The 27534-nt window shown below is 52.2% G+C and overlaps 1 protein-coding gene across 3 annotated transcripts in view; it reads right to left on the reverse strand.

Annotated features, from left to right (window-relative positions):
* SH3BP4 (SH3 domain binding protein 4) overlaps positions 1-19915 on the reverse strand; it is an 83011-nt gene extending 63096 nt beyond the window's left edge. For 2 of the 3 annotated variants that reach the window (XM_045066935.1, XM_045066934.1), the window contains exon 1: positions 19713-19914. The gene's annotated coding sequence lies outside the window, so the exon portion shown is untranslated. Of the gene's footprint in view, positions 1-19712 lie in introns of all 3 variants that reach the window. The other variant, XM_045066936.1, reaches the window with a different exon arrangement.
* Between the last annotated feature and the right edge of the window lie 7619 nt (positions 19916-27534).

Raw genomic sequence — 27534 nt, forward strand, 5'->3', positions numbered from 1 at the left:
TAGGCCTGCTCCCAGAGGCAAGGCCAAGATGTGTGCCAGACGCATGTCACACGCGCCTGTAATCAGGGGAAGTTTTATGATTATCCCCATTACGAATTGCCACGCGTCCCAGCCGGGCAGGCCTGCTGTGGTATGAACCGTATCCCACTCCGGGTTGGGCGCAACCGACTGGCTCGGATCTACCTAATTCCCTCCCTCCTCCCACTCTTCGGCCAAAAAGCACCCCAACACCACCCAGCAAACACAGGGGCCGCCACAAGGAGGGAGGAAGCAGCCAGGAGCCCGAGAAGCCGTGCCCAGAAATGAATCCCTTCTTTATTTCTGAGCTAGGAAAGCTCGACCATGCCAGCAAGGGGGGGGGGGGGGGCGCCCTGGTCTCCCTGAGCACCGAAAGGGCAAGTCCCTCAAAGTCACGACTGCAGATCACTGTTAGCCCAGAGCCCTGTGTCTACAGGGTAAGGCACCCCACCCATTCTGCCCAGTGCAGTATCTCACCAGAAGAGCACGTGGGGTCAGGTTCCCTGCGCTCACGGATCTCTGACCTAGTTTCCCCATGGCTGGTGAGGTGCTGACCCACAATAAAGGAAAACATTTCTTCTCGGAGGTTCAGGCAAAGTTTCCCAGCCACACCTGTCAAGCTGGACCCAGAAAAGCACTTGGCTAAGGGGTTCCCATTCCATGTGGGCGGTACTACCCGTAAGCCTCCAAATCCAGGCTTCGGAAAGGGGAACAGGGCAGAGGGAAGTGAGAGAAAGCAATCACCGTCCATTCCAGAGGGCTCCAAACGTGTATTTCTTCCCCCGAGTGGGAATGGCCTCTAGGCTGGTGCTGCCCCATGGGAGGTGGTGGGTAATACTTGGCTGGTTTGAATTCAGAACAGAGGGAGCACTGCACTCTTCCTGCCGAGCGAGGGTGTCGATGTCGCTGGGGACGCTTGCTGAAGTCTTGCCCGCAGGCAGGGGTGGGTGAGCTTCTGCTTTCAGGCAACGTGGGGGCGTGAAGAGGTTCTGCCAACGATGCCCCCGGGAAGACAGCACGCCGGGGACGTCAGTGGGGCCAGCCAGCCTGTCCCCACCATTGCTGAGTGAAAAAGCAGGTTTTGCAGGACTGAGTGTGAATGGCCCCATTTCTGAAATAATGTCCAAGTGGTATTTACCCAGCAGTGAGGGAGCTATAGGCTATCAGGTGACTTTTTTTTTTTTTTAATTTATTTGACAGAGAGAGACAGTGAGAGCGGGAACACAAGCAGGAGGAGTGGGAGAGGGAGAAGCAGGTTTCCTGCTGAGCAGGGAACCCGATGCAGGGCCTGATCCTAAAACCCTGGGATCATGACCTGAGCTGAAGGCAGATGCTTAATGGCTGAGCCACCCAGATGCCCCTGCCCTTGTCAGGTGACTTTTAATTTCTTCTGCAGGCTGCATTTTCCGAGTCTACCACGGTAAGCACGGACCGCTTGTACACAAACAGACCTGACAAGGACCAGACGGCTTTCACAGGCCCTGGGCAGCTCCGAGTCTCAGATTCCAGGTTCCCAGGGCAATGTGGGTGTTTCACATGTTCTTCCTCTCAGTGGACTTCCGTTATATGGGTTCTTTAAACAATCTGCAAGGGGAGGGAGGTGGCCTTCTGGGAGTAACGCCGGGGGAAGGCATGTCCCCTCTTTTCAAGAAGAAACTCCTCCTTCTGACCAGGCTTTTCAGAAATAAGCTCCCCCAGCAACTGGGCGATGGGAGAGAAGCCCGGACACCTAGGACAATTCACTAGCATCTTTTCTTTTTACCCCAAGCCATGTTGGTACCTATAGAGTAAAGAAAAAGGGTTGCTGAAAACCCTTTATGGAAAACCTAAGTAAATAAATGCCATTTAGAAGGAGCAGATGAGCCAACAAGCGTGAAAAGACACTCACCGTCAATACTCATTGATGCAAATCAAAACCACAAGGAGGTATCACTGCACCTGCCTTCAGGGAGCTGTTACCAAACTGACAGAACCCAGCAGTTGTTGGGGACCCCGTGAAGCTGGAACCCTTGTGACCCTGTAGCTGGGAATGTAAAAAGGTGCAAGCTTTGTGCAAACAGCATAGCAGTGCCTCGAGAAATTAACAATGGAACCGCCGACGTGACCCAGTGAGCCCACCTCTCGGTATGTACATCCAAAATCATCATCGAAGCAGAGTCTCAAAAGATATCTGCACATTCCCATTCAAGAACACGGGGTCTATCCTCACAATGGGATATTATCCTGCCTTGAAAGGAAGGGGATCCTGTCACTTGCTCTTGCACAGACGCACCTTGAGGACAATACGCTGGGTGAAAGAACCCAGTCCCAAGAGGGCAAACACTGCACGATTCCACCCACAGAAGGGAGCTAAAACAGTCACGTTCATCAGAGTTGGAAAGCGGAAAGGTGATTACCAGGGGCTGGGGGGAGGGAGGAATGAGGAGAGGTGGTTTGATGGGTAAGTTTCGGTTTTGCAAGACAAAAAAAGTTGTGGGATGTTGCACAATAATGTGCATACACTTTACACTATGAAACGGCGCACTTAAAAACCATCAAGATGGCAAATTTCATATTATGTGTGTGGTTTTTTTTTTACAATTAAAAATAAATAGGATTTTTAAAAATTTTTTATTTTTTAAAGATTTTGTTTATTTATTTGACAGAGAGAGAGAGAGACAGTGAGAGAGGGAATACAAGCAAGGGAGTAGGAGAGGGAGAAGCAGGCTTCCCACCGAGCAGGGAGCCGGATGTGGGGCTCCATCCCAGAGTCCTGGGATCATGACCTGAGCCAAAGGCAGATGCTCAACAACTGAGCCACCTAGGTGCCCCAAAAATAAGTAAGATTTTTTTTAAAAGACGGAGGTCACAGGGCTCCTGGGTGGCTCCATCACTAAAGCGTCTGCCCTAGGCTCTGGTCACAATCTTGGGGTCTAGGGATCAAACCCCCGTGTTAGGCTCCCAGCTCAGGGGGGAGTCTGCTTGTCCTCCTCCCGCTGCCCCTCCCCCATCTCGTGCTCTCTCTCAAATAAATAAATAAAATCTTTAAAAGGAGAGAGTGAGCGAGAGAGGGAGATAGTTCATGTATACAGTAGCCTACTTTGTCTCAGGATGCTTCTGAGTAAATGTCTATCTGGAAACACCCTGCAGTAAAACAGACACAGTCTTTTTGATTCCCGCCTGGTACCTGCAAGACAGGTCTGAAGCAGTCACAAAAAACCCCTCCGTGCCAATAGTTTCATGTGGCAAAAAGTGACCTTGCTCCCTCAAAGCTGACAAACAAAAAACACAACTCTACCTACACACCACTTGGGAACACACAGACACAGAAACCTGAGCGGTACAGGTCAGCAGAATCCACTGCGGCCCAATAGAATCAACCCTAGAAGTCAAGGTCAGTCAAGGTCACAGGTGTGGTCTAGACCCTGGGAGAAGAGAGACTCATGTTTCACCCTCTATGTGTCTGTAACACTTGGAATCGTTACAAAAGCACTTGTTATTCTTATAATATGGATTTAGGTATACCAAAAGCTTAGAAATATCATGTCCAGAATGATAACTGAGACACATATTCCAATGGGGGGCTGGGGAGGGGTCACTCTAACCTGGTACTTTTCTGTCTCAGCTGGGCAATCACTTTAAGATGCTTTTAAATTTAGAGAGGCAGCGGTCCCAGCTAGACTCTCTAGAGGAGGGACCTTTGTGATAGTTTTAACCCTGACAGGTCATAGTCTAAACCTGCTGACGTTCAGAGATATGCCAAGACCTCCATTACCGTCACAAGAAAAGTAAGGATGCTGCCTGTGCCGGGTCTCAGCACTGATGCCGGTGACCACGTAGTTCTGCCCGGAGCAACCAGAACTGAGACGCCAGGACGCTGAGGCTCTGTGTGTGTGTGTGAGACAGACAGATGCAGCAGGGAAGGAGGGATATTTAGCCTTAAGGCCTTGTGAGGAGAGGCCCACCCAGCAGGAGCCAGCAAAAGCAAGGGATCGGGGGTCCAAACACGCATCAGCTCGGGGACCACGATGGAACCTTAGGAACCGGTCTGGGTATGCAGGGAAGAGCAGGCTGGAACTAAAACTACTCCAAGGCCAGACAGCCAGTCCCCCAGGCAGGCCACACCATGCTGAAAATCTGGGCTTACTCCACAAACTCAGGAAGGCCTCGCAAGTCTGCAGGCCACATCATGCTTTCAGTTCTTGGGAAAGAGCAGAGGCCCCGGCGGAACCGTGTCCGTTGTGATGAAGGAATCCGTGAAGGAACGGCAGGAGTGCGGGGAGGCCAGGGTTACAGAGTCCCACCACTCACAGCTGACGTCAGCACACACAAGGCGTGACACAGGACAGGACACAGAAACCCACCGGGACCCGTATCATGCAGTGTCCCCAATACAGAGAAGAGAGGGTTACAGAGTCCCACCACTCACAGCTGACGTCAGCATACACAAGGCGTGACACAGGATAGGCACAGAAACCCACCGGGACCCGTATCATGCAGTGTCCCCAATACAGAGAAGAGAGGGCTTTGAGAGTCCTGGGGTGGGGGATGGGACCCAGACCCTCACTGTACCCCACAGTCATCCCCAGATGAAAGCATTAAACATACACAATGAAAACCATATGCACACAAGACTGCAAAACCCACTCATGGGATATCCCCATGCAACAAAATCTGGGTAACAACAGACGCAAAAACATACACGTCAAAACGTCTCAGTGAAAACCAGGCTGAGGGAAGAGGAGAGCTGAAGGATGGGAGCCTGGCCAAGAGTCTCCGGTGGCCCCAGGAGCGGAGTCCATGAGAACCAGCCCTGCACACACTCCTGACATGCCCTAGGTGACTCCAGCAGGCGTGTCCTCCGTTACTGACCCCCAACCAAGAGAAAGGGCTTCCTAAGAGGGCCGAGAAGCAAACGCTTCAGATCGGGTGGCGACAGAACCAACGGTCCAGAAACGGGGCTTTCAGCCAGTGAAAAGAATCGCTTAGGCACAGCATGGAATCCACCCGGAACCAGACGACCCACAAAGAGCGGCAGCTGAGTGTCAGAAACCTGGACCTGAAACGCTGAACACACGCTAAAGAGGATTTTTACACTGACCAAACTGTGAAGTGACAAAACGATCTGATTATCATGTTGAAGACCCGGTCAGCGGTAATCCGCAGAGAAGGACGGTCCCCGCAGTCGTATGGGGCAACGTGAGCCCAGCTCCCGAAATCCGATAGTCCCACAGCCGGCACATATGGCACCTACCGCAAAGCACAACCTCATCAATGAGCTGAATTTAATCGACCCACAGCCAACTTCCTGTCCTGGAGAAAATACAACTGCCGTGAGAGTATCCATGGAATACTGGAAAACACGAGAGGCATTCCTGCAGCCTGTACGGAGCCCCAGTGCGTCGTCCATAAAGGGGACGAAAGAGGGAAAAACAGAAAAGGAAAAACATTAAGTACTTGAAAAAAACTGACTCCTGGGTTGAAGACGATATTAAAATAGGAGCTAAAGACTCCTCAGAAAAAGTAGGGTCCTGCTGGCTCTAGGCAGACATCACGTGGCCATTCCTGGCCGGGGGTGGGGGTGGGGCTGGGGGAGGGGGGGCAGACCATGAGAACACAATTATAACCATGGGTCCCCACCAGGGTTCTATGGATGCTGCCCCTTCCGTTTATTCCCTCTGGGTTCAAATATTCTGGAACTTTCCATCCATCATCACCTTTACCACAAAGCTAACCTGAGTTCCAGACCTTCTGGGTGACTACAGCCTGCCATTCATTCCATCTGCCATGGCCCAATTATGAAGGCCTGGGGGGACCCTCCACCAGGTCCCCGTCACTTGGTGGAGGGAAGGGCCTGTGGGGCTCCTCCAGGGGTGGCAGGAAAAGCAGAGGTACCTTCACCTCTTTGGGCAGAAGGGCTTCTCATACTGTACAAATTCTTAGTGCAATACATAGGGGCTAACCAGAAAGTCACCACAAAATGGGAGCTATCTGAAGGCAAACTTCTTAGGTATGAAGACTTATCTCTGAACATCTACCACTCAGGGTCATGAGGATCCATGATTCCAGATGATCTTAAACAAGAGCGTGGTACGCTTTTGACGAATGACAGCATGGATGGAAATAAAGGGGACATGGTCCCATGGTCGTTCATGACACGGGAAGGCTCACCAGCTCCCCACCCTCTCAGCACAGGGGTCCCCCCCCACCACAATCCCCATCCTCAAGCTTGACTCCTGCTGGGGGACTGGAATCATCCAGGCCACCCACGTGGCCATCACATGTCCATTCCCAACTCACCTGAGACCTCACCCTGCCTGCTTGCTCACAGCAGCCCCCCCACCACGCTCCCTGGTCTGGTTCTGGTTAGTTAGCACCTTGCTTGCCCCGGGATTTCCCTGCCCTGGGGGAGACCAGGTACCCAGTGTGGGGCAGAGCAGGGTAGCGGTTGATAGTCCGGACCCAAACATGGCTTCTACACACACAGCTCAGGCAAGTCCGCCACCCTCCTGGTGCCTCAGTTTCCCCCTGTTCCACAAGGACGGTAAGAGGTAAGAGTCCCTCCCCACACCAGTTGTAAGGACAAAGCCATAGGATGGCACACAGTAAATGTCAGTGACGACTTAACTCCCACTATTAGCTAGGAGTCCTATTATAAGCATCACTTCTCTGCGTTAGGCAAAAACGCCCAGGAACAACCCGAAGAAGAGAGGAACTATAGAAACACAATTTGTTAGTGAAGCGGCATTCCACAGCTTCACAGTTTTTTAATATTTCTATTATCAAGTATAATGCTCGCTTAATTAAAGAGGGTGTTTACACTTTCTCAGCCAGGCAGGAGATGTTCACACTAATCTGACCCCAGGACGACTAGCTGTCTATGAAAAAGACGTCATTTCTGAAGTTTCTGAGGATCCTTATAGGTCAGAGCAATACACAGGGGTCAAGGACGCAGACGCCCCCCCAGTGTGGGAAGCACAATGGAAAACGAGGTGCCTGTCAAACCGAGTCGACCCCACAGCGGTGCTGACCCCAGCTGCGCTTGGCGGGACACGTCCTGGGCGGAGTCATCCTCGGTGATCTTAGTCCTTCCCCGCCAGGGACCACGCATTCACACCCACAGCGGCACGTGTAGGCCCCTGCGTCCACGGTCACGTGTTTCAGTAAACAGCTCCGTCACTTAACACGCAGGCTTCAATGCTACATAAAACTAAACTTTACTCCCCACGATTCCAGATTCTCGCTGGGTCCGTGGACCCATTCACGAGCCCCTTGGGTTTGGTGTCAATGGAGGGAGCTGGGGGTGGACAGGGGGCGACCACCCCAGTCCTTGCCCGCCAATTTTCACATCCAAACCACTATGATTTCTGTGCACTCCCTTCCAGGCCTGTCTGCGGGCTCCAGAGAGCTGCCTATCTGCAGTTCCCAGCAGTAAAATCTGAAGGCAGAGGGCAGCTACAAACAACCTGACATATTCAAAGTCACACTCGCTCAAGTTCTTCCCGTAGTGCCTAATTCACAGTCCTCTGCAAAACCATAAATCGGCATTTTGTCCTGCACGCCTCATTCACCTGTTACTCCGGGCCTCCAACACCGCACTCCCCTCGGGGATCACTGCCATTCTCTCCACGTTTCTGCTTATCAAAATAACCCACCTCCTTCCCAGAAAAATCATCAGGCTCCCAATTTAGCAAGCAGCCAATTTCTCGACAATTCCTCTAATGACAAAAAGGCAGTGTTTATGACCTCATGCTCCAGCTCTTAGATATGTTTTCACCTTGAAAAAGTCATGGTTTTACTCCAAGCACGCTGAGGACAGCTGGTGGTCCTCCCAGGGCAGAAGATGGCAATGGAAGGTACCCCCCCAAGGAGAACCGGGATTAGCCAGGTCAACGTGGGTTAAACACAGAAATCCGCTGGATGTCCAGCAAAGCCGCCACCTCCCAGCGACTCAGGCTCCTGTGGCCTGAGAAGCAGGCTGTTGGGAGGGGAAGGTTGGCCCAGCTGGGTGGGTTTCAGAACCTGACAAGGAGAGCCAGGGATCGCCCTGACTGCGGCTCTGCATGCCATGGCCTGGGGGCACAGGTCAGAGACAGCTGACTGGGGAGAGGTGCTCTGATCTGCTTCTCAGGGTCCCTCCAATGTTGCTTTCACTGGAAAATCTCCCCTTCTTTCTCAATACCTTTTCCTTTCTGGACTATGAAAATGCTCTCTTAATCAGACGGCTAGCTTAGTTTCTGGTGTCATTTTATTAACAAAGGTAACTCTTAACACAGTGCAGAGTGTCATTCAATCAGATGATTTCGTGAGACTTTTCTAGTAAGTCGGGAGGGAGAGGCAGCCATGTGGGTCACAGGGTGGAGTCCCGGGAGCCCCCCAGATGAAGAATGTGGGGAGATGTCCAGGATGAGGGGTGGGGCCTTGGGGCACCTCCCTGGTCCCTTTCAAGCTAGGCCTACATGTTTAATCAAGTTTTTCCAGTGCCTTAACGTTCAAAACTGAATGAAGCCCAGAAGGACTGTTCCATCCAACCACCTGACCCTTGTATCCCCCGACAGGTGCTTCCAGAAAGTTGTCACCTCGCTGGGTTTCTGGCACTAACTCAGCTACCCACTACCCCCCAAACCCTCTGCAGGTGCCTGCCCAATTCTTTCATCCCTCACTCAGTGAGGCTCCTGCAGGAAGCATGTCCTGATCCCCCAGTACACCTCGGAACCCTGACCTCTCCTCCTGGGTATTGGCAGCTACTTGCCTGGACAGAGGCCTTCCCCAGTGGTTTCCCCATCCCCCGCCTGGAACAGAGCAGGCTCCATGCGATCCACCAACAGATCATCAAAAGGGCCAGGGACAGTGTCCAGACAGTTACAAAAGGCTCAGCTCTCAGACCCAATTTAGGGGCTCCCCGCCCCCCAGAACAAACCACCAGAGTGAATGAGCAGTCCTCCGGCCTTCCCGGCAGCCCCCAAAGTGCTGCCTCATGTCACCATAGGTGAGCGGTGACTCACGGACACGGTGGTGCCAAGACTGGAGGTGGCAGCCAGGGCCCTCTGCAAAGCCACGCTCAGGAGGCGGGCCAAAATACATTCCACCCATAATTTAGTTTTCCTCTCTTGCCAGAATGGAGAAGCCCTGTGACACCAGACCGCAGTTAGAAATCAAATGATGGCCTCCCTGTCCAGGAAGGGATAAAAGTACCTTCTCCTCCTAATGAACCTGGAAGTTGTAAACCAAGTCTGGGGCACTGCCCTGCGTCAGATCCAACTACAGCAGCCCTCCTTGACAGAGTGGACCCCAGACGCCTCCCCACACAGCACCGGACACCCAGAAGGCGTGACCCCGGGGGCATGGACAGTGACTGTCCTTCCTGAAGCTGACCGCAGGGAAATCATCAGCCCTTCACTTCGAGGAGCGAGGGGGCCCTGAGGACCTCCAGAAAGAAATACCTCCCATGTTCTGAGACATATACCTTCCAAGAACATATCATGTTCTAAGACACACACCTTCCCCCATAGGTTGATGTTTCTGAAACTGGCGAGTAGGTAGGACACCTGGGTGGCTCAGTTGGCTAAGCATCTGCCTTCAGTGCAGATCATGACTTCAGGGTCCCAGGATCGAGTCCTGCGTTGGGCTCCCTGCTCAATGGGGAGCCTGCTTCTCCCTCTCCCTCTGTCCCTCCCCCTGCCTGTTCTATTTCTCTATGTGTCAAATAAATAAAACCTTTAAAAAAAGAAAAGAAACTGGCGTGAAAGTGTACATTATCAAATTGAGCTGTGCTTTCACAACCCCATCCTGAAAGCTCAAAATGAGCAGCCCGAGCATTTGGACAGTCAGGAATCAATCCCCACAAATGGGGTACCAGCATTTCTAAACCTGGTCTTAAAGTTCACCCAGTTGAACACAACAGTCATGGAAACTTTTCCCAAGATCACTGCCTTTGGAGACTTTTCTGAGTAGTGACTACACATTCATCCAACTATTAATATAATCAGAAATTCTTTGTAGAATTGAGCACAACAGTGTTAAAGAAGTGATTCCAAGAAAAAACTTCCACGTATTGAAGGACATATGTATTGAGATGTTCACTGCAGTGCTCTTTATAATTTCCAAGTGACTGGACTGTCTATGAATAAGGATTTGTTAAACAGGGTGCCTTCTGGAACCATCCGACAGTCATTTGAGGATCTGAATCTGTGGTTTTTTTTGTTTTGTTTTGTTTTTTTGTTTTTTTTTAAAGACTTTATTTATTTATTTGACAGACAGAGATCACAAGTAGGCAGAGAGGCAGGCAGAGAGGGAGGAGGAAGCAGGCTCCCTGCTGAGCAGAGAGCCCGATGCGGGGCTCGATCCCAGGACCCTGGGATCATGACCTGAGCCGAAGGCAAAGGCTTAACCCACTGAGCCACCCAGGCGCCCCAGCCGAATTTGTGTTTTGATGTGAAAATAAGTCAATCATAATTTTAGATAAAAAGCAGTTTTTAAAAAGTGTAGCATTCATTTGAAAGATCCGTATGAAAAGAATTGCTATGCACAGAACAAGTCCCCACTCTTTGATCCTGCTTTGTTTGGAAGCTTCTAGACTTCCATGTGACAACACTGGAAACTCAGACAAAAAACATCCAGTTCAGACCAGACTGGTTCTCAGAGGTGGCAAAGTTCCAGCAATGTGAACTTTTTTCTCCTTTTGCATTTTCTAAGATTTTTAAGATCAACGCATAATTACCTGGGTAATTAGGGAAAAAAATCAAGTGGAATGGCTTTTCTTTCCTTTTTTTTAAGAAAAGGAGGAAAACTACAAGAAAATATTCCCTAAACAATCTGCTTACCCAGAAAGTATCTGTATCAAACACAATGTGCTTCTCATCCCCTGCTCACGGTCAGGCCTTGGAACACCCAGACTCAGGGGCCTCCATCGACCAGCTGCTGGTCCCCGCACACTACCAGCCAGGGCACAACCTGCTGACTCTATCTCTTGCATTTCCTCCTGCTCCCAGAAACCTGAGCAACGGGGCAAGGACTGGGAGAGCAAATCCTTCCTGAGACATTAACCGATACATCACACAACTCGTCTGTTCCCGGATGTACTTTAGACGAGATTGGGTGCGTTCACGGTGGTATGGCCGTAGACTGTGCCTGTACATATTTCAAAGGTCAGACCAAACACCTAAAACTATCAAAGCCCTGCACCCCTATTTAACGCAGATGGTGAAACATCGCAGAAAATCTCTACTTACTCAGTATTTAAGAAAAAATCCGCGGTGCACACAGGACTCACAAAAGAACACCCCAGGATAGGTATGGGGCCCAAAGCCCAACACGAGGGGATGAGGCGGTGAAATCCACATCTCCACGTTGACATTTCCCAGTCCCAGAAGTTAAGTATCTACAGCCACCATGTTACCAAGGAGAAAGCTGGGTCTCAAGTCCAAAAAGTCATCCAGTATCAAAACTCGAAGGAAACAGAAGTGCAAGACTGGAACACAGACAGGTATGTGGGACTAAGAGAGAGAGAGAGAGCAAGTGGGCAGAGCAGCAGGCGGAGAAGGAGAAGCTTACCACCCCCCACCCCCTGCACAACTACTGGCTGAGCAGGGAGCCCGATGGCAGGGCTGGATCCCAGGACCCTGAGATCATGACCTGAGCCAAACGCAGATGCTTAACCCACTGAGCCACTCAGACATCCCTAGCCACTTAATTCTTAATAAGGATTTTCCTTGAAGCACATATGACTTCTGGTTGTGCGAATCCGACTATTCCCTCACAGATTAATTGAAAAGAAAGAGCCATCTACAGGAGATTCCGGCACAGGGCCTGACTCCGAGGAAAAGCCTGATAAATGGGTAAAACCACATTTATCCCTATGTGATAAATGTGATAAATCCCTATGTGAAGAGGCGGACAGGAGTATCTCAAGTGTGTGTGTGCACGCATGTCCTCAAATAGTAACTATGATTCTGAGAGATTAGCACCTAAATGTCAAAATTACCTGAAACTGAATTTCTCAAGCTCTTAAAATGATTATAAACAGAAGACAAAGTGAAGGAACCCATGAAGCTCCTGTCCAGAGGAAAAGAACACCTGGGCCCCCCCAACCCTTCCCCGGGACTGGCTGGGCCCCATCAGCTGCAGCCAGGGTTACGGAGCACAGAAGGTTCCCTGGGCATCTCTCTCTTCCCCACGCTCTTCCCCACATGAACAGCCCCGAAATCACAGGTGGTTCTAACAAAATACAAGCCAAGTACGTACACTACGTAAACCCCAAGAACTCATTTCTGATGTGCGCCACCCAGAGTCTGCACCCTCTGACAAGGGCCTGAAAGGTGAGCGAAATGGGAAACCTGGGTTTCCCGGTCCAGCACTACAAATGGAAGACATCCATCCAACAGCTGCCGACCAGCACAGAGCCAGGACCCTGAGGGACAGGGCTCTCCTCTTGTGAACATCTTCAACACTGATTTCTGAGACCACAAAGGGAAAAAAAAAAATCCCAACTTCTAAGAGGGGTAATGGGATAGGGGTCATGGGGACGATCGGGGAATCAAACCAGAGCCGATGGATGACTGGGTTTACCTACACCCACTGTCCTCACCACCGTTGACTGAGCGATTCTGGTCTTCGGTCCTGGGCCCAGCACTTCTCGTGAATTATTTATATGGATTATATCGGCTCCAGTTATTATTTCCAGTGAAATTCCAACCCAGTGCTTTTATTTCCCATTCACACAAAGGACACATGCAAATATTTGACTCTCCTTCTCAAAGCAACAATTCTCAGGGGTAATTAAAAAAAATACTGGAATGCATCTGCACTTTTTTTTTTTTTTAGGATATCCCACTTACTTCTTTGTATCTAAAACCTATTAAAAATTCAAATCCTTCAAAGCGGGCAGTGGAGTAAAATGGGTAAACAGAGGCGGGGTGAGGCTCTCTGAATGAAACGTTAAATGTCAGAGTGAGGGGGTACCACTTGACAGAATTTATGAGTAAGCTGATTACTATTCACAGGCCAGAATTCTTAAAAGCCAGAAATTACTTCTGTCACATATTGTGCACTTGGAACTGCTAAGACGTCTAAGAAGAGAGTATTAATGGAGCTTCCCAATGGTTATACGGTAAGTCGCCCCCTGCAGTGTTCACCTTGGTCAGTCCATCTCCACCTGTCAAGTCCCACATTCGTGGGACGTGCTGTCTGGCACCGCAGATGTGGCCGTCAGTAAAATGTCACTGGTGACCAGTGGTGCCCAGCCTAGAAGGACAATGTTCGTGCGGGAAGCAGCAGTCAGCTCCTGACCTTGGGAGTCAAGGAAAGGTTTCTTGAAGGAGCCTGAATTAGGTCTTAAGCGCCAAGGACTCTCCTCACCATAACAGCCCGAAAAGGCATCTGGGAAGTCTTTGAACCTCTTCTTCCTGAAGACAACCACCCACGTCCATCTCCTTCCCTCGCAGGGCGTGAGGTCACTCACTGCCCTGCACTGCTGTAGGCTGGCCCCCGGCATCCCAGGCCCTCTGTGCAACCCAACCCTGGGTTCTTCCTGTCTCAACACCATCAAATGACAGTCCTAATTCTTTTATGTGAACATTTTCCCATGTTCTCTGTTTTTCCTAGTATCTTCCAACTACCATAACTGCACAGTTCTAACAAGCCAAACCCAGTGGCTCCCTGTCCCCTCGTTGCTGCTTCTCTGATCAACCCCACAACTGTCCTGTTTGCGCTGGGCTCCCAACGCCCTTCCTCTACACCCCCACCATATGCAGCCTGGCTGCAGGGACACACCCCCTGCCTGTTCTCCCTCCTCCAGCTGCTTCTCTGCTCCCTCTCTTTGGCCTTCATGCCCCATCTTCTTGAGGTGAGCTGGAAGCATGCTTCCAGACCCCCAGCCTCATGTTCAAGTCTCCAGGGAGCGCTTCCACACACGTGTGCTCAACCCCAAGGAAATGAGGCCTGAGCTGGCCCTCGCAAAGGGTTCTCGGTCAGTGAGGCAGACCCCGCAGGTGAACAACCCCAGGGACCCCTCCTTCAATTCTGCACCCCAGGGGCCTGGCTTCCCTCTTGCTAGTTAGTGTCAGACCTGCTAACAGGACTGGCTCAGACGTTTAAGGACACTCCCCCCTTCCCACGTGGATGGCTGCCTCCCAAGGAGCTCTCACATTTTACAACAATTTTACTGCTAATTGTGGCAGAGAAAAAATAATCCGAATTATGTATGCAACCAAGTGCAGACTGACAAAACCCTTAACCAGGGAGCTTCTCCTGTCTTCACTTGGGTGGTCCCAGGAAGCTCCTCTAGACTCTGGTTCTCTGCTTTAACATCAGAAATCAGCTCATCAAACCAACCAAGTAGCGGTCTCTCCAAGGACAGAGCTCCTGGGTTCATGCTGACCCCCCTTTTCCATGAAGACCCTTTCTGTTCTAGACCAGCTAGAGCGACCAAGGAGGAACAAGTATGTGGATCACGAGCCATGCAGAGAAAGGGTCAATGGAGTAACATCTCCAGTTGGCAACTGGAAAGATCTGGGCCTCTGCCTGCCTCACCTGGCCCTGAACACCTTCCCTGGCTCCACAAGGGGAAAGTGGCAACTCCCTCCTGACCTCCGACACAGAGTCTGCCCTGTGTCCCAAACCACACCTCTGCTTTCCTTTCAACAGACACCGTCCCTCAGCATAGAGCAACCCTGGATACATAGGAGAATGGGGATTCTGATGGGAGGTTTGGGGAACTGTCAAGGTCTAGGCCCCGCCCTCAGAGATCTGCTTTCCCCTGGGGATGATCAGGCGCGCAAAGATGGATTTAAAAAAAAAACAAAAACAAAAACAAAACAAAAGCCACCTCCCAGGTGATTTCAACATACAGTATGCTTTGAAGCTGGCCAAAACTCGCCACCCAATGACATCCGAATCTTCTCCCTGCCCAGCTGCTGGGCAGACTCGGTCCCTGCAGAAGCCAGGCAACCATGTGGCCCCCTTTGTTTGTTAAGGAGGGCTGGCTGGTGGGCTCAGGGCAATGAAGGGTGAGCTGCAGCTGGCTCTCACTGGCTCACATGGGTGGTTCAACCCGGTAGCTGCCCAGGGGCCACAGTGGTGCTGTTTAGACCACACCACTGAAGCCAGCAGGTGCAACGGTCACGGCTCTTTGTTCCCCTCCTCCGAGCTGGTTTATCAACAGACCACATGCACAAGGGCCTCCGACACTGGGAAGCCAGGGAAGGACACCTGTATTCCCTTCAGGCCCCGAGAGACTAGAGCAAGCTTCCCGGTTCCTAAAAATGGGGCAGGGTTTCCCTGAGTCCCACAGCCTGGGGGAAGGGGAAGGAGAGAAGAGAAGATGAATCACAGGAATCTGGAACCACAAAAATCCTTCCACAGGAAGTATTCTTTTCAATTTGTTCAGAAGCATTGGGCTAACAGGAACCAGCCTCGAGAGTTTCTCCAGAGACTGAGCTTTTAATGAGCAGATAAGAATAATCTCCTGAGTGTGTCATTTATTTCATTGCGAAGTGGAAGGTGGAATCCTTATCTTACACCTACTAGAGAGACTGCCCATAATCTTTATCTTATTCTCCAGACCTCGGTCTGCCCGTTATACCCTCGCTTCAGGGCACAAGGACAGACTTCACGGGGGCTCCCGTCCGTGTTACCCTCAACGGCAACACCTCAGTCTTCCAATAGAACCAACCTGGACCCTGCAGAAGACAGGGAGAGGGCGCAGATCCCCGGGAATAAAGGTGGAACTGGCTGCCTTCCGCTCAGGCTGCAAACATTTTGCAGGCTTTAAGAATTTCATCACCTTCAGAGTGCAAGTTCTGTAACTGTGTAAGGAGGCTTCACGCACCTGTCTTCGTGCACGAGCGCTTTTGATGTCAGCACCTTGGGAGATGTGAATAAGAGCGCTGGGCTTGGGCAGACACAGGTTCGATTCCCGGCTCCAGCACTCTGGGACCCTTGTGCGGGGACTGCGTAAATCCTCACAGCTTCTCTGTAGGAGGGAACCCTTCATGATTTTGGTGAGGATCTTAACGTGTGCTGGCCAGGCCCGGTGCTTCGTAAGCCCTCAGCAAATGATACCTCTTTCTAGCCCTAAAATATCCCAAATCTCAAATTAGGTGAACTCCTTCCTGAGATCCTACTGGCTTACTGATGGTCGAGTCTGAGCAGGCGCTAGTCCACCTTGGGGCGGTGGGCGGGAACTGATGCACTCTGTGGGATCCACCCTTCCCCTCTCGAAACACACTGCTCATCCCTTAATTTCTAAAATACCTTCCGAGAGGGGCACCTGGGTGGCTCAGTGGGTTAAAGCCTCTGCCTTCGGCTCAAGTCATGATCCCAGGGTCCTGGGATCGAGCCCCGCATCGGGCTCTCTGCTCAGCGGGGAGCCTGCTTCCTCCTCTCTCTCTGCCTGCCTCTCTGCCTATTTGTGATCTCTGTCTGTCAAATAAACAAATAAAATCTTTAAAAATAAAATAAAATAAAATACCTTCCGAGAGCCCTGGCCTTCAGAAGGCTGAGTATTGACATCCTTTCCCTTAAGACACTGGGCCAGATGGCATCAGGTGCTGTTATGTAACTCGCGGATGCCCCCGGGGCCCCACTGAAAAGCAGGCTCAGGCTTCCTGAGAGATCCTCAGTAAGTAGCAGGATTGTTCCCTGGGTGTTTGGGGACTCGGTGAATTATTCTTCTGTCACTCCTCCAGAGGGTGATGGTGGAATGTGGAGCTTCTATTGTGCCAATCCCTGAGAAGGTGGGCAGCCCAGCTCAGGCCCCCACACAGGACGGCACCAGGCTCCCCTCCTGGCCAGGAGCAAAGCCGGCCAGAGCACTCTGAGTGAAGTCTCCATAGCTGTTCGGTGACCCTTGCCGGTTCCGGCTTGTCAAGCAGTGACCTCAGGACAAAGAAGTCCGAGTGCCCAGCTCCAGGGCCTTCGGAAATATCCCAGGGGCCTGGCTGGAATTCTCAGAAGAGAAATCACACCGCCATCCAGTACAGGTGCGGGATTTGAAAATAACAAAGCTAAGGAAAACCCACGTGGCTGGCCCAGGGCCCACTTGCTAAAACAGCAGCTGCTAATCAGTCAAAACAAGGCTGATACCCGAAACAGGGAGCCAGAGAGGTCTGCCCAGAGTCAGGGAGGACAGCAAGGGTCAAACTCCGTGGCTCTTAACCTTGCTCGGGCCAAGGGCTCCACTAAGAATCGGAGGGAAGCCAAGTGGCCTCCTCCCACGAGCAACCCGCTGGGATCGGAAGATTTAAATGCGGGAGGGGCCTCAAGACCCAAGGGCAGATAAACCCCATTCGTATTAGCATACCTTATCAACAGACGAGAAACCATTAGAATAAGAAAAAGTCTGTTCCAGCAGCCACAGGAAAGCACTTCCAGGCTGCTGGGTAACCAGAAATCAAGTTACCAAACAACAGCAAAGGAGAAAATCCAGGAAGACTCCCTCTTCCTCCCTCCACCGAGAAAATTAAGAGCATAATACTAATTGGCAGACAGCCCAGTTAAGGACACTTAGCAGCAACTTGTCCAGCCCCCTTTCTGGGTCCTTCTGGAAATCCCCCTGTGTCTGGACTGGGATCAGCCACCATACCTCGGGCAGATCAAAGTGCCGGTGGGATCAAACAATAAAAAAATGAAAACTATCAAATGACAGAATGAAGCCCCGCAGACCAGCTACAGAGGCTCTTCCAGCAAGGCTCGGTTTCACCGCCCTGGGAACAAAAGGCAACCTGTGTGTGCCTCTCCCCACTGGGGCTTTGCATACCTGAAATTAACAAATGGTGTGAGTCGCTATCCATTGTGGGAAAGGACCACGGAGTGTGGTGCCTGAGTCCTGGAACAACAGGAAAAAATTAAAGCTCACAGAAGCTTCTCAGGCACCACAGATCTGAGCGGCTCATTGTTCATTTAATAAACAAGGGAGCCATAAGACAAATCCCTAGGAAGCCAGGTTTGTTCACTTTCCGAGTCCTCCCAGAACTAACTGTTCCCTCCCAGATCAGCATGGCCTTGGCATTCCACAGATGGACAAGCATCGGGCCTGGGCAACGGGGGACCTGCCCCTTACCCTCTCCAAGTCCACCCATATGCACAAAGCAAGGAGGGAGGAGGCGGACTGGGGAGTGCGTCTCCTTCTAAGCAACCCCCCCCCACCCTCATTGGACAGAATGCAAAGAGCCCAGAACCAGGAACGTTCTCCAGGCTTCACCCGGCATTCCTGGAGTCTGTTTCCTGGTCAGGAGGGCTAGGTGGAAGGTACGCTGTTTCACTGGATGATGACAGCAACGTGAACAGCAAAATGCTCCCTAGCCCCTTAAAGTACAGTCGCTGTCCATCCATGGATGTCAAAACGCTTCACAAACCACCCATTAATTTTTATGGTGGCCTGAGAAGCAGATTGAGAATGATTACCTTCATTTTTACAAGGCAAGGAACCCAAACCACAGGGGAAGGCGGAGAACAACCAGGCCAATGCAGTCTCACCCAACGTTCTAGGCTGATGCTCCCTTCTCTCTCCACCTCTGGCCCACAGAAGGGGAGCCAGCTCAGAAGGGAGGCAGGCCACTAAAGATAAACTTAGGTGTTCAGAGACCACTACCCTTGAAAGGTTGCAGAGACGAGAGCTGTGTAAAGGGATTATTTTGATTTAGGCAAGAGAAGCCCCAATTGCAACTTACTCATTAAATCCGCAAGCCTGTGACCCCAAGAATGTAAATATTAAAGGCGGGTAGGAACAGTGGGGTCACGGATGTCTTCTGTCTTACTGTTTATATTTCTTTTTGTTACCACGTTTTCTCCCTAAAGCATATACTGCTTTGCTTCTGTGATCAAAACAAAAGTTATACGAACTTAATACTGATAAAGGACACACTACAAATCTGCTGCACTAACTCGCCAAGAATGAGCACGAATAAAATCCAGCCCGGCGTCCCCTCTCGAAATCTCACTGCTGGGGAGGATCCGCAAGCCGGTCAGCACGCAGAGGGCCCGCGGCTCTCGCGCCGCCCAGCACCCCGGGGAAGGGCCAGCGTCGGCCTGGTCCCCGGCTGCAGGAGCGGCCCCGGGCCAGGAGCCGCCCGCACTCTCGGGCACCACCAATCCGCAGCGCGGAGCAGGCTTCCCGGGAAACATCACTTAGAGAACAACGTGCCTCTCCTCCAACCGTCCCCACCCGCCGGCAGCCCGCGCTGTCAGCTCGCGACTGCTCGCTCCCCGGACGGCTCAGCCACAACCCGGGATTTGTATTTCCATCCTAGAACCAGGCATCTCCGAAGTTGAAATATGCATTGTCACTAACAAGTTTAACCCGGGACCGCACGCCCCCCTCTCCTCCCCAGAACCGCGCGAGAGGGCGCCCCGGGGACGCGTGCGGTCGCCGCGCCGGGCCACCCCGCAGGGCCTGCCCAGGAGGCGCCAGGGCCGGGGGAGGGGGCTCCGCGGGCGCACGCGGGGGCTCCGACAACGGCTCGGCGCCGGGCACCCCGGCCCGCCCGTCTGCGCCCGGGTAACCCAGGCTCCCGGGCGGCAGCAAGGGGAGAGAGGCTTCCCGAAGACGCCCGGCGCCAGCCGTGCCGGAGCACCCGGACCCCGAACTCAGGCGGCGGGGAACGATCGGCGCCCACGAGGGGTGAGAGCCCGCCGAGCCCCGGCAGGCTCTGTGGGAGCGAGGCCGGGCACTGGGCGGGAGCTGCCCGCAGGGGACCGCCGGACCGCCGCCTGCCTACCTGGCTCGCATTGCGTCCCCGCCGGCTCCTGCGGCTCTCCTCACGGTCTGGGAGCTCAGCCCGGGCGGGGGCGCGCGCGGCTCCGCGGGAATCTCCGCGCGAATATCCGCGCGGCGGCGGCGAGCGGCCGGGACCGCCGAGAGTGCCCCGAGCGCTCGGCCCGCGCCTCAGCGGGCGGAGGGTGGTCCCCGCGCCGGGGCGGGGCTGCGGGGGCGGGGGCGCGGCGCGCGAGGCGGGGCGGGCGAGAGCGGGGGGGGGGGGGGGGCAGGTGGGAGGGCAGGGGTGGTCTCCGCGGGGGGTGGAGCCTGGGGGCAGGGCGGAGCCTGAGCCGAGGCCCCTAGCGAGACAGGGGACGGGGAGAAAGGGAGACGAGGAGGGGGACACAAGCTCAGGCCTCCCGAGGCGGATTGGGCGGAGGCGGGGCAAACGCGGAGGGGGCGTGGCCGATCTGGGGCGGCCCAGAGGCAGGGGCGGGGTGTGGATGAGTTCGGGGGGCTCTGGGGGGTTTGGTGTGGGGGGGAAGGCCGAGGCCGAAGGGGGTGGAGTTTAGCCAAGGAGGCGGCTAGTCTGGGGCGGGGTGGGAATAATTAGGGGCAGTGCTAAGGAGGGACGGGGCTTAGCTGAGGCCGCCGAAAGGCCGGGAGGGGGAAAATGTGGATAATTAGGGGGCGGGTCGAGCCCTTGTTGCCCGGAGGCCGGGGGCGGGGGCGAGCGCGAAGGGGGCGGAGTCGGGCCGGGGCCACCCGGAGGCCGGGGCGGGGTGTGGTTTGCCGGGGCGGGCGAGGGCGCCGGGGCGAGGCGGAGGAGGGACCGCGGGGAGCCGGCCCGGGAACGAGCTCGCTGGCAGGGGATGGCGCCGCGTCTCCCGGAGCCCCAGCTGGGACCCCGGTTCGGTGCCTCCTAGTCTTCCTCCTCCGGGCGCCAGCCGGGGAATGGGGTCTACGGCTGGGGGGCGCCCCCCCCCCCGGGGTCGTGGGCCCTGGAACCGAGCAGATCTAGATAAGGCGGCTCCATCGTTACCTTTTGGTCGCGCTCCAGTGCTCCTTGCACCCCCATCCTCCCACTCGTTCTCGGAGAGCCCCACGCGCGGACCCCTGGGTGAGGTACGGCTCCGCGGGCGTGAGCCGGGACTCGGAGGGTGGTCCCTAATGCTGAGAATCCGGTTTCTCACACACGGTGGGGGGCAAGCACAAAGTTGTAAAGTAAGTCGAGAAGAAAGACAGTCACATAGAACATTACAAAGGAGAACTTCCGGCTGAGCAGAGTGCTGGAGGAATACATGGTATCATAACCATTTATACTTGGTCTAGCTTATGTCCCCATGTTTGGCACCTGAGAAGCGTTCAATAAATGCTCAGTAAACTGAACCACCACCTACTGTGTGGCAAGCACTTTCCATGGAATGACACAATCCCCCCAAAATCCCGTACTTGGCTACTCTTTTTAGTCTGTCTCACGAGTGAGTGGACTGAAGCTCCGAGGGTTGATTTGACAGTGAGAAAGTAGTACAACCAGAATTTGACCTGAGGTCACTCTGGAGGTTAGAATTTAACTACCTGGGGGACTGCCAGCTGTCTTCCTGCAAGACTGTAGTCCCCTGCAGGACTGAAGGCCCCCTACAATGCGGAAAGGAGGAAGCACAGGTCTTCCCTGGGACAAAAGCTCTCATATCCTCAACCAGGTCCAGACTTAGATATCTCAGGAGGCGTTTCTCACCATTACCTAGCAAGGCAGATATTCTTACTCTCATTTGATAGGTGACTTTAGACCTTATGTTTATCATGATCTCATGGGGCACATGAACCTAAATTCAATCCCTGGAATTTCTGGATCCCAAGTCTTTGCTGCTCCCTCTGTCTTGGAGATCTCGCATAACCTAAGGAATCTGTTTTTCTTGATCTGCTGTCTGTGTTGCAGAAGGATTCACTGGAGGACAGAGATGTGGTTCAAGAAGGTTGGAGATCGGGGGCTCTGAATTCCTGAATTCCTGAAAACGGATACAGTTAGCCTTAAAATGTATGCCGCAGGTTTTGGAAGGAGCCTCAGAGAGGAAGAGGGCATCCAGGGGGCATGGCGGGGGCCCAGGGAGTTCTCAGTGGTATAGGGACGTGCAGGGAGCACTGACCCAGGAGCGAGCCTACTGGGTTCTGATCTCTGGTGAGTTATTTTACCTCTCTGTGACTCAGTTTCCTATACGAGTATGAAAATTCAATGCCGCCTGTGGAGTGTTTAGCAGATTAGCACAGTTTAGCATTCAATGCCTGGCACAGATCAGCATTCAATAAAATTCAGCTGCTATTCCGAATGACATCCTTGCTGTGTAAAAAATGTCTGTGATGCATAAGAAAAGACAAACTAGTAGAAAATTAAGAAATAAACAAAAGGTATGAAAAGACAATGCCCAGAGGCCCCACAAATGGTCCAACAGCCACGCTGATACAGGGAGGAAAAGCAACACATAAGGATAAATCAAATAAGAAAGCCAGAGTCTCGTCTGGGAGAAGCTGAGCTCATTGACGGTAAGGAAGAGACAATAAAATCACAAGGAACAAAGTACTGTGGACATGCAGGATACCACGCGAAAAAAATAAAACGCTCACTCATTTTGCCTGGGGGCATGCAGAGAGCCTGCCTGATGGTGACCATAGTTGTACCAAGGGGACTTGGCTTTCACGATGCCATCAGCATCTTTACATCCTAGGAGAGGCATTCCCAGAGGTCAGAATGTCTAAAGACAGTGGCGGAAGAAATGAGAGCATACTGTGTATTCTTTTACCACCACGGCTTGAATTGCACTCGAGCCTGGTAGGAGCTGGGTGACAACGTGACACGATTAGGCAGAGGTTCGTGTGTGGACCCTTTCGCCTTTCCTGGCTCTGGAAGTCAAGGAGATCTCAAGATACTGCTTCCAGTTGAGTATATGCTTTCTCGTTCCACCAGTTTTTCTTACTTGCCCTTCCAAAGACAAAAGGGGAAAAAAAGGTATGATATTCCTAATGTTCAGTTACTCAGTAAGCATTTCTAGTGGGAACACATACAGCAAAATCAATAACTTGGTGTTTTAGGTGTGGAACCAACGCACGTTTGTTTTAAAGGATACAAACGATCAGAGATGGGTTTAGTGTAACAAGTGGGCATCAATCCCCAATTTCATACCCTCTCCCAAGAGTCCACGGTCATGTGTGAATGTGTGTACATACCCCATATCTGTAGACACATGCTCAAAGACATTGAGAATGGGGGCAGTGCTTGCTAACAAAGACTGAGTGAGATAATGTGTGCAGATAGACCCTCTACGAACATATGCTACCGTCATTATTACTAACACACACACACACACTTGCAACTTGTGCTTTGAATCACTTAAAACCCAAGAGAACGATCCTAGTTTTGCATCAGCTATACACAGAAATATCTTTTTTCAAGACTTCTTGATAAGTAGTTACCAAGGGGGCGACCACGTTGCTCTGAGGCGGGAAGGGTGGATGAGATGGTCCGAGAACGTGAACTTCAGGCTTCAGACTTGCCAGATTTCTCCCTGAGCATGGGCTCCTTAGAAAGGGCATGAAGGGAAAATGCTGCCCTAGAAGGTCTCTTGTGGGTTGGAAAGTAAAATATGCATGTGGGTTAGAGGAAGGGTGTGTGGTGGCTTTGGAACATGCACAACTTTTATTTCGATGAGCAATAGGTTAAACTTATTCCACCCCAACTGCCACGACCAAAGATTCATGCTAGGGGCTTCTCAAAATAGACACCTACTGTGTGCCAGGCCCTGAGAATCAGAGGCTGAGAGAGCCAGAATCAGCTCCACTGTCTTGGTGCCGAGAGCCCAGCGGTGATTTGAGACTGGAGAGGGGCCAGCCTACTGGTGGCACATGCTCTCAAGGCAAGCGCCAGGGGCTGAGAAAGGAGACACCTGTCTTAGGGATGACAGCCAGACAGGGCCCTCTCAGGAGAGATGACATCAGACCCAAAGTGAAAGAAGCCAGGGAGGGACAGGCCAGGCAGAGAGAACAGCACATGTGAAGACTTCGAGGCCAGAAAAAGCTTTGCACGTTTAGGAAACTGAAATGCCACCCTGTGTGGCTGGGGTGAAAAAGTGAGGTGAAGAATGGGGACAGGTGAGGACGGACAGATGGCAGGGGCTGGACCCCCCAAAGCGCATTGCCTGTGTAGGAGTGTGGGGTGCTCAGATGCTGCTCTTTCCTCTGACCCTCCTGCGGCAGCTCAGAGAAAGTTGCTTTGCCAAGAATTCGAGCAGGCACTAGCTTTTTAAGAGAGTGTCTGTTGTCAAAAAATGTTGGGTGACCCGCTTGCCATTCTGGGAAGCCTCCACCCTTGCAGCCCCGAGATGCTGTAACACTGAGCCCTCCGTCTTGCTGTTGTCCTTAATTACTCCAAACACACAGGGGCATAAGTAGGGCAGCAAGGGAGCACACGATTCTCTCGCACAGAATCCAGAAGGGATGCAGACAAAACAGTCGGCTGAGGGGAGTTCTGTGACTTTCTTCGGGAAATTTCTAGAAATACTTCTTAATGAATATTCATTTTCTCACTCATTTTTATTCAGTTACTCATTTAACAGTTATGTCTAGAATGCTTACTGTACATCAGGTGGTGTGCTAGACGCTGGGGATAAGAAGAGGAGTACATTCTAGATCCTTCTATCTAAGAAGTGCACAGCTGGGGAACGAGCAATTAGGCTATAGGGTGCTTCGAGGGCAAATGTGTGCCAGGATAGCCACCTGCCCCAGCCTAGATGCAAGTGGGGCTGGGCATCCTCATGGCTGGGGTGGCAAAGGTTGAATTTGTAATAGTTACAGGGGAGAAATGGGAGGGGGACAGCATCCAGGCAGGGTCTGCCAGTACCAAGCTTGGAGGCTGGAGGGGCCGTGGGCAGGGAGGGAGCAGCGTGTGGCATGGGGCAGGAAGTGTGTGTGGACACACAGTCTAGCTCTAAGGCCGGGGAGTCCTCCGGGGTCCAGGACCCCAACTGCACAAGGCCAGGCCTCCCCACAGGGAGTATTTCAATGTCAAACTGTGAGAACTTAATAAAAGTGCTCAGTCAGTTTGGGAACAGAAGAGAGACATGACAGTTTTGCAACCCATGGCCAATTTTGTGAGTAGAAAATAGCATGAACAGCAGAAAAGTCTGCCTGGAGGTCTGAGATTTACCTGGATCTCTTTGGTCGTATGCACGTGGCTTTTCCACATGGTCCTTTCCTCCTCTTTTATTTTTACATATTTTTTAAAGAATTTATTTATTTATTTGTCAGAGAGAGAGAGCACAAGCAGGGGGAGTGGCAGAGGGAGAAGCAGGCTCCCAACTGAGCAGGGAGCCTGATGCGGACCTCTATCCCAAGACACCAGGATCATGACTTGAGTCGAAGTCAGATGCTTAACTGACTGAGCCACTCTGGCATCCTGCTTCATTCCTCTCTTACCATTCTGTGTGATGATAAACTTTCTTGGTCTTTTTATCATCTTAGTCACATTTTTGTCTTCACTGCCCTTTCCTGGGACTTGAGATTACCATTTCAATAGTACACTTTTCACTGGGCCTAGATAAAGTTCTGCTCAGCGTGTGGTCTTTAACCCCCCCAAAAGTTAAGGATAAGCATTTGAATTGCTGGCTTCCTGTGTGCGTGTTTGGATTATCTTGTCTGCCATCTGAATCCCCTCATTCCTTGACTGGGATCCAGTTTTCCTCTGGGGAGTCATGACCCCATCCCCAACTTCAGGCGCTGCCAATCAGAACCTCCAAAACTTAGGGATGGACACGTGACTCAGGTCAGCCAATGGGACTTAAACTCCAGGATTTTTCTGGAAGCATCATGGGTGGGAAGCCATGTGGAGACATGGTGGCCTTTTGCTATTGCCAGGAGAGGGTCCAGCTGAGCTCATCGAAGGGAGGGAAGAATTTGGGCTAGAGAGGGACACATTCTGGCAGCATCATTGGAAGCCCTGGAATATAGAAGTTTCGATTTATAGTCCCTGGTAGGGACCTTGCACCTCGTACCATCTCTGGGCAACTGTACTCAAGCCCCAAAGCCACTCACTGAGGTAGGCCTAACCCTCATCACCCCACTTCAGAGTTGGAACTATTTTAAGAGTCCCCAGGACTTGTTTCCACCAGACATGGAAAGACACACAGCCATAGAAGTGACTGTCATGAAGGAAGAAGTGTCTCCCTAGAGACAGGAGGCCTGGTGTGCGGGGCCGCACCAGGGTAAGCTGGGAGGCAGAGTGAGTAGGGAGGTGGATGTCAGCAATGGGAAAGTAGGGGCAAGGCGGGGCAAGCCGGCTTGGGCTCCACCATTTTGAATCATTGCAGCAGGCTCTTGGGCAGGTCCCTCTGGTCTAGTAGGCGCCCGCCTCGGCAACTTTGGACCTGCTGTTTTATCAAACCCGTGCCCCTGCCTCAGGTCCTCACATTGTCCCATCTCTGACCAACTGTGTCCTGGGAGAGGTCTTCTCTGATCACCTTTCTCCCTTCAGAGACCTCCTCAAGTGTTGCCCCTGACCAACTCTGCCTTGCTTCCTTTTGCTGCCAAGCACACGTAGCCCGTAGACATCAGATTACATATTTATCCCTTACTTTGTTATCACTCATTTCTTGCTCTTCCTCCCTCCTCCTGCCCCATGCTGGATCTTAAGTTCCTCGAGAAGAGAGGCTTTTGTCATAGCTTTGTCCATCAGCCAATAGCTGATATTCCACTGCTATTTGCTGAGTGAATAAATGAGCATCCTAAGAGGAGTTGGAAGCCAAGACTGTTAAGGGACAGTAAAGAAACAGGAAGGAAGTCAGGGTGGATAGGATCCTTTCAAGGTGGGTTGAGAAAAGATTTCAAGCATAAGAGTGGGTCAGCAAGATCAGGTGTCCCCAAGATGGCTCAAAAGATAAACGCAGGAGTACGTCCATTGGCTTGGCTGTAGAAAAATGGATCTTGTGGGGATGGGGCAGGGCAGCGGGGCAGAGGGCAGACCGCAGTGACTGGGCACAGCGTGGATGACCAGCGTTCAAGACTTTCTCAAGAAATTGGCTGTGAATGTGTGAAGACAAAGAGGACAATAGCAAGAGGGTGACCAGTTTTTTTTTTTTTTTTCCAACTTGCTGTATGATGGTTTGGGGTGTGACAGTCAGCTAAATGAGGGTACACAGTCTGAAAGGGACTCTGGAGAGGACCATTCCAGAGCAGGAGGCCTTCGTGATGGGGGCAACAGCCAAGGTGTGGCCGTGAAGGCGGGGTGATGGGGCTACCACAGAGGCTCTGCCTCTCTTTTTCTCTTCAGTGCTTAGCCTCAGTACTTAGCCTTCAGTACTCGTCTGTCTGAGGTCAAATCTGGATGAGATTCCCTTCCTGCCTCTTGCCTTCCACTGCTCCTAGTTCCCATTAAGGGTGTTCTGAGAAAATGCGCTTCAGGAAATACCTGTTTTCTGCTAGGGAGAGTGCTGATAGAAGCAAATAGGAGGACCACAGCCCACTGTCCAATAGAGGAGGACGTAAGTGTATGTTTGTGTCTTCCCAAAATTTGTACACTGAAATGCTAACCTTTCCCCGCGGTGTGATGGTGTTTGGAGCCGGGGTCTTTGGGAGGTATTAGGTCACCAGGGTGGGGCCCTTCTGCTGGGATTAGTGCCTGAGCAGGAGACACCGAGAGCTCCCTTGTCTCTTGGCTCCCCATCATGTGAGGACATGGGGGGTGGGGAGGCAGGGGCAGGCTGCAAACCTGGGCGAGGACTCCTACCAGAGTGGACCCAGGGGCAATCTGGGACCCCTGGTCCCCTGGAACTGTGGGAGGTCATTGTCTGTGGTGTGTG

This window comes from Mustela putorius, unplaced genomic scaffold, assembly GCF_011764305.1.
Source record: "Mustela putorius furo isolate JIRA1106 unplaced genomic scaffold, ASM1176430v1.1 tig00003869_pilon_pilon_pilon, whole genome shotgun sequence".
In the NCBI taxonomy this organism is placed as follows: Eukaryota; Metazoa; Chordata; class Mammalia; order Carnivora; family Mustelidae; genus Mustela; species Mustela putorius.